Below are 7,323 nucleotides of genomic sequence, written 5' to 3' on the forward strand. Positions count from 1 at the left end.
TCAAGTGATTGATAGCAAAGAAATGGGAAAAGTCCACAAAATAAGGCAGGAGTCCAAACGAGGTAACTGAAGTCATTAGACAAAGCCAGTGGCAGACAGAGGTTTGAGAGGAAAGATGAGGAATTCAATTAAGGACACGATGCATTAGGTAGAGGCACAGAGGTAAAGATGGTCAACCAAGAACTGGAAATGTGGTCAGAGTTCCCAATGGTGAGTTCAGTTCGAGAAGCACAGAAGCTACTATTCTCAGTATGTACAAGATTCAGCCATAAAAATACAGCTGTTATAAATACAAATGTTAGAACATCTCACCCCCCAAAGGACTTATATAAAAGTTATCTCTTTTCCATGCCCTCTTTTTTTTTTCAACTGATAGGCTTCCTCAGACTTAAGCCTACTTCTTCATTTATTCCTTCCTTCCTTCATTCAGCCTTTGCTTATAATTACCAATTGGGTTCTTGACATAGAGCTAGATCCTGAGTACAATAAAAATGTGACGTAGAATTTCAGAGGCAACTTGGAGCAGTAGAAAGATCACAAATTTGGATGTCAAGCTTTCAAGTTTAAGGTCCAACTCTAAAAAGCTACAACAACTTGGTCAAGTTATTTAACCTCTCTATAAAATGAGATTTGAATCTGGAGCTCAGAGGTACAAACCATGATGGAATAAGGTAATTTAGGGAGTATATGGGTAGAGATCAAGCCCTAGGGCCTAAAGATGCTACCTTCCCAACCCTCAGCAGGCGGACTCATAGTTGAAAATAGTAGTCATCAACCAAACCAGCATTAGAACTAGTGCAACCTAGGTGTAAAATCCACCTTGCCTGCTTCTACTGGTAGACCATAAACAAGCTATAAAATCTTTCTGAGAATCCTCAATTTCCTCATCTACGCAATAGGTTAACATAACCCAATTCAAGGGGTTAACATTGGGATTCCATAAGACAACATATCCAAAGGCCTGGAACATGAGGAACATTTAATAATTGATTGTTCACTTTTTAGGGTGACACTTCTTGACTTAGAGATAAAGAGAACATCTGGCCCTCACCTTCAGTCTAGCCTATTCAGCAAGGACTCTACAGGGTAGCCCTTTCAGTAGAAGGCTCTTGTGAGGCTGAGGTGTTTCCAGCAGCCATTGACTCCAACACAGCAAAACTGGGACTAAATGAATGAGAAGGTGAGCTGAATTTGCAGGATTCCTACTTCCTCCATCCCTAGATCAGTGAAAGGCCTGTCCCTGTGGCTCTCACCCGCTGTGTGTCCTCCCCTCTAGGAGGGAGGAGCACCAGGTAGGTGCCCTGTTTTCTACAGCGCCTCCTCCGAGATCTCTGTCGTTTCTGAAGAAAGGGAAATGGTGCTTTCAAGCAGCTTTTCTTCTTGCTCATGTTGGAGAATAGCTCATGGCTTTAATTCTGCATTATTTCCAGAAGTAATTTCTAGAGAATCAATCTGTTACAAGATACCTGTCCTTACAGCAACCAAAACAAAATTGTGGGCATTTCTTTTTCACACATGGATTCCCAGGCTGCACTTCCAAGTTCATATTCATCTTAACCCTACCAGAATAACTGGAGAAAAAATTTGTTCTCAGATAATATAAGTTAATTATTCCTTCCCAAATCAGTAAGTAATAGCCCCTTACCAGAGCCCAGTGGTTGGTCCAAAGGGACTTTTTGGTCAAATATCTCACTCCAAAAGTTAAGTCATATCTGCATCACCTCCAGCCCTCCTGTGACTGAATTACTGCCTCCATCACTAGCTCTCATGTTTAGTCCTTCTCTGAGGAAATAGCCAATGGTTCCTACTCTTCTTCCTCACAGGGATCTGCTACATTACCAATGGAAATGCCACAGGTGAAATCAAATTGCCTCCAAGAAAGTTTTACTATCAACTTTTTGGATATTAATTTGATCCAGGCTGATCTCAATAAATTTTCCCTTAGTCCTTTGCCTCTGTCTTCTTTCTTGCTTTTGCCTAAATTAACAGCATTTCCTCTGTTCACAACCTCCCATCTCCCATGTTCAGAAATTAAACATTCTACGTCTCTTTTTTTTTTTTTAGTGGTTGCCCTAACAATGTCCAAAATTAATCAATATTCTTTTCCTCCACTCAAATAATAGGAGGATTTAAAGCCTGGAACTGACTGCTTGGAACTCTTCCCTTACCCCTTAGAAGTTCACGTCAGTTTTATATAATACAGTTTCATGTGCCCTGTGACTTTCTGTAACATGTCTAGTCACGATTTGATATCCTTTTCTTGGGTCATAATTGCTCATAAATTTGTGTTTACAGAGGCTGGGTTACACACCAGTTTCCAGCCTATGTTTTAAAAGGAAATTTCTAGACATACCTGAATAAGCTCGCATAATATGGTATAAACTCAGCTCTCTTTCCGAAACATCAAGCTTTTAAAAAGTGACATTCTCTACTGACCACAGAATCGTTTCCTCCAACTTTCTTCTGACTTCAGAAGTGGTATTTTCAGGACAATCATGAGTCAGCCTCCACTCCTCAGAACTGTATACCCAGTACACCACTGGCTCAGTCCTGGAGAAACAATCTAATCTAAAATGCAGCAAAGTCCTCACACTATAGCTCAAAGATTCAAGGTGGACCAAAAAGGTAGTTTATGTCTACTTGGACTCTCCTATTCCTCAGAGACATGGCCAGCCTGTGGAAAAACCCTACCCATATCCTTCAGAAAATATTCAGCTTTACTTCTCCGTTTTCTCCCTACCTATGCTTTTGTTTCCTTGCCTGCCATCTTGGTTCTACACTGAGTCTTAAACTGTCATACTATGAATGTAATAACTTTATGGAAGATTGGTGGCAGGGGAGGGTGTCATAGCCAAGGAATTACATCAGAATTGCACAGCCTTCTATAATCTCAATAGTTCTCTCTTCTGCTTTCCAAAGCTAATGTTCTTCATTCTTCCTGCCCCACACAGTCTCCGGAATGTGACTTTCAGCTTCCCCTTTCCTACCACCTCTCTCTTTTAGTGGGAAATTTACCAAGCCATTCTGTTTCCCCCTGGCTACCCTGGAATATCATAGCATAAATTTTCAAATTACTCCAGCAAGTTGGGTTAAAATTAAGAACTTGATATTTGAGCTTTTTTCCTTAAGCTTTCTGACTCAGATGCCAGGGTTCCACAAAAGTACCCTAAGGGCAGTTTCAAGGTATGAGGGGAAGCCAAATTATGCTAATTTATGGGCCTCTCATATTAACCAAATAACTGTATTTGTCAGAACTATCCAGTAATGGATGCATAAGTGAGTGATCAAAACCTATTATGAGAACAAAAAAAAAAGAAAAGCAAAAACAAAACACACATACAAAAAAAACTACGATAAGGAAATTTCAGCGGACAGATTATAAATACTCTGGTACTTGTTGTTGGCCCAGTCAGTCACTCTGGGGCCTGCCTCCCAAGGATTAATACTCAGAGTACAACCTGAATATGTCACTACTTCTTTATGAACATTCTCAAAGCTGACAAATTGAGGGTTGATGATTTCCTTTCACGATAAGCAAAGGGAAAGTCCTCCCTGATGAACTTGGATGAGAAAAGGAACACTGATGAGAAAAATAAATTATACTGAGAACCACCAAATATACACTTTGGATGGATTGTTTGGTGTGAGAAAATGTCTCAAAAAATTACTTATTAGCTTTTTTCAAAAAGAGCAAATAAGCTTTCACCAGTGAGCTGAACACTCTACCACTGATGATAAAAAGCAAAACTCTTCCCACAGTATAAAGACCTGAGGCATCATGAAACTAGACTCCCCCTTATGCTATAACTATCCTTTACTGCTGCTCCCTTTATGATCAATTACCAATTATTGGTTTCTCATTTATTTTCAGAGGATATTCTTTCATCTCTGAGGCAGTAAATATTTACTGGGTCTTGAAGACAAAGACAAAGAAGAAAGTCAGAAACTTCACTCAGCTTCATACTTGGTAATTCTTCAGAAGAGATGGGAAATAAAATCCCTTAACTGATAAAAGTCCTATTTCACCACAGATCTCTGCTCGATGGTGCTCAGCAGGCCCTAGGAACTTGAGGGGTTTTGCCGAACTAAAATACGGAAAGATAATACAATAGAAAATAAAGGTGGATTTTGTCTTTATACCACCTACCCAGAGAAATGTTTCTTCTCTTTCTAAACCATAGGAACTTGGTAACTTAAGAAAGAGAAAGAAGATGAAATTCTCTCACCATTTAGGTAGCAGTGGGAAGTCCATGGATGAAAACCACAGGGTTCGGTATCCTCACCTAGAGAGATGAATTTTATTATTATTATTATTTGTTTCACACTAAAGGAAAATAAAAGATATTTGGGCAGCTAGTATTCAAATTGCAATCCCTATTGTTAACCGAAATGCTTAGACTTTTATCTGACAGTTCAAGATGATAAATCACTCATAGCCAGGTGTGAAATGATTCCAAACGCTCTATGTCAGAATAGTTTGTCATCTTTCACTTCAAGGAAAAAAGTAAGGGTGTCACCAATATCAAGACGAATGTCTCATCTTTGTGAAACAAGAATAGACAATAATATTACCATGATTAACAGCAGGACATCATTGGTTATGACAAACGTTTCATTTGCAAAAATTATTTTGTTATAGAAGATAGAGATTAGCGTAGGTAATGGATTTATGCTATTGTTATCTTGATCGAGAATATTGTCAGTAACTTTCTATGTCATAATAATTTTTATGCTACTTCCCCATAAATTGGTGATTTGCTCTTCACATTAATGTGACAAAAAAGGAACACTTTATAACCAACTTGATACGTATTGCTTTCTCTTTATTTCTTAAATGTAAATATTCCATCTTGAGAAAACATTGCTCAACCATTTCTGACAATTTTGAACACTACTTCAAAATCTCTGAGCTTCATCTGTCACTACAGCCACTGCTGCAGCAACCAAATTTGTATAGATTTTGACCAAGCCAAATCCCCTCAACTCAACCACATATTCAAAAACTTGAAGCGTACGGGAAATAATGCTTTGTGGGCCTCTGATCAGTGGGGAGAGGAATGGATGAATAAATGTTTCTCCTTCTCCCCCTTGGGTGGATAGTTCTTAGAAATGTCCTCCCATAGGATTAGGTGACAGTCACTCGTAACAGCATAAGCTTCACTGTACTGACTTCTGTTCTTCGGGATTTCACTCCCTTCCTCACTCGTCTCTGCTTTGATTGCAAAGCTACAACCAATTTCAATAAGTCCTAATCTTTACAGTTATAGAACTAGTTTATGTCCATTTTTGAGTTGGAAAAAAAAGTATCTCATTAATATGTCTTTTGGCACAGTATTGGACAATTAAATGCCTGACATTAAGTGCTTTAAATACAATTAAACTAATCTGCCTTAAGCCAAAGCACCTGCACATTATGCTGCCCAGAAAGGTTTTCAAGGAAAAATAAGCAAAGGTCAACTGATAAATTTACTAGACCACTGGGTTCCACAACAGTTCAGAAATAAAAACAGGAAATGGGAACCTCTCTGCACTACTGAATTTGTAATATGGTAAGATAGATAGTAATCATTTCATATATATACATATATATATACACATATATATATATATAAAGGGCATACTAAATATAATATATCCATATGATATACAATATATAATTTTATTCTATAGAGAAAAAAGATCTATACACTCTTAGCTGCATAATTTTAAATAGATTAATTTCTCTGAGTTTCAGTTTTCTGAACTTTTAAATAAAACAACTATAACTACAAAGTTGCTGTGAGGATTCAAAATGATAATAGATTAAAAGTGGCACTTACAGAAAGTGGTAGCTATTATTGTTGCTCTTTGCTGCATCATTATCATTGTTATCATTAATAACAATTTAATTTACTTTCATCTATTGTAAAATGATCATGAACATTAATTCAACAAATGTGCCAGACATTGTGCTAACCAATATGGCACAAGCAAGACACAAAAATGAGGAAAAGAAATGGAATTAGGTTGTCTAGTGGAGAGAAAAGTGAGAAAGATTATGAGCAGGCTTTGAACAAACTGTGGACCTAAAACTGAAGAAGAGGCAGCAGCCCTAACATTGTGGACACAGCACAGGTAGACTCATAAGTGTTCCTGGCTGTAGTAGTTTGCAAGCTGCCAGAACGCAATATACTAGAACTGGAATGGCTTTTTTTTTCTCTTTTTGGTGCACCGTTCCTGGAAGTACTGCAATACCAGGTCGATGCGTGGAGTGGACAGAGCAAGCCCCCACTCCATCTCCCTGTTCCAAAAATCCATTCAATACATTGTCCTCGAATAGAGGACTCATCAGATACCAAACTGATAAGAACAGACACTACACTTGATCTCAGCCAAAAGGCCGAGAAGCGATGGAATGGCTTTTTAAGACAGAAATTTAATAAGTTACAAGTTTACAGTTCTAAGGCTATGAAAATGTTCAAATTAAGGTATCCAAGGAATGATACCTCAATTCAAGAAAGGCCAATGGGTCTGGAACAGCTCTGTCAGCTGGGAAGTTACATGACTGGCATCTGCTGGTCCCTTGCCTCCTGGACTCCATTGTTTTTAGCCTCTGTTCCAATGAGAGCTCCTCACTTTGTTTCTCTGGGGCTGGCCTTCATCTCTTGGCTTCCCTTGGCTCTCTCCAGGTTCTGGCTTGCTTAACATCTCATATTGATATCTGCTGAGCTCCTGTTGATATCTGCTGAGCTCCAAGCATCTCCAAACATCTGTGTCTCTGTTCTCCAAGTGTCGGCATCTGTGTCAGCTCTGCTCTGAAGTTCCTGTAAGCTCTCTCTCTGTTGGCTCTCTCTCCAAAATGTTTCCTCTTTTAAAGGATTCCAGTAAACTAACCAAGACCCACCTGGAAGAGGAGGAGTCACATCTCTATCTAATCAAAGATCACACCCACAATTGGGTGTGACACTTCTGTGTGGTAATAATCTAATCAAAAGTACCCAACTTATAGTACAGAATCAGGATTAAAAGAAGCAATTGATCCCACAAGTTTGAATCAGAATTAAAACATGGGTTTTCTGGGGTACACAATATCTTCAAACTGGCACACTGGTCTTCAGGCAAATAATGTAGGAGAACATTCTAATTTTAGAATGTTTCAAAACCTGTCAGGTATAGAAGAGGAGCACCTCCCCAACCCTGGCTACATGGCAATGCCACCGTTGTTGCTTCACTGGCTTCTTCCCCCAGAAAAAGCTGAGTTGCAACTCACTCAAGAAGCGCTATTTAGTTGTCATTCCCTCTCTGGTCTATTGTCTATGTTTTGTTATGATGTACATTCAGTTA

At 38.7% G+C, this 7,323-nt stretch overlaps 1 non-coding gene across 1 annotated transcript; it reads right to left on the minus strand.

Annotated features, from left to right (window-relative positions):
- Positions 1-6,200: 6,200 nt before the first annotated feature.
- On the minus strand, positions 6,201-6,391 carry LOC143645432 (U2 spliceosomal RNA). Its single transcript, XR_013157141.1, has one exon. It is a non-coding gene; the product is annotated as a U2 spliceosomal RNA (small nuclear RNA).
- Between the last annotated feature and the right edge of the window lie 932 nt (positions 6,392-7,323).

The sequence above is a fragment of the Tamandua tetradactyla genome, chromosome 8 (genome assembly GCF_023851605.1).
Source record: "Tamandua tetradactyla isolate mTamTet1 chromosome 8, mTamTet1.pri, whole genome shotgun sequence".
Classification (NCBI taxonomy): domain Eukaryota; kingdom Metazoa; phylum Chordata; class Mammalia; order Pilosa; family Myrmecophagidae; genus Tamandua; species Tamandua tetradactyla.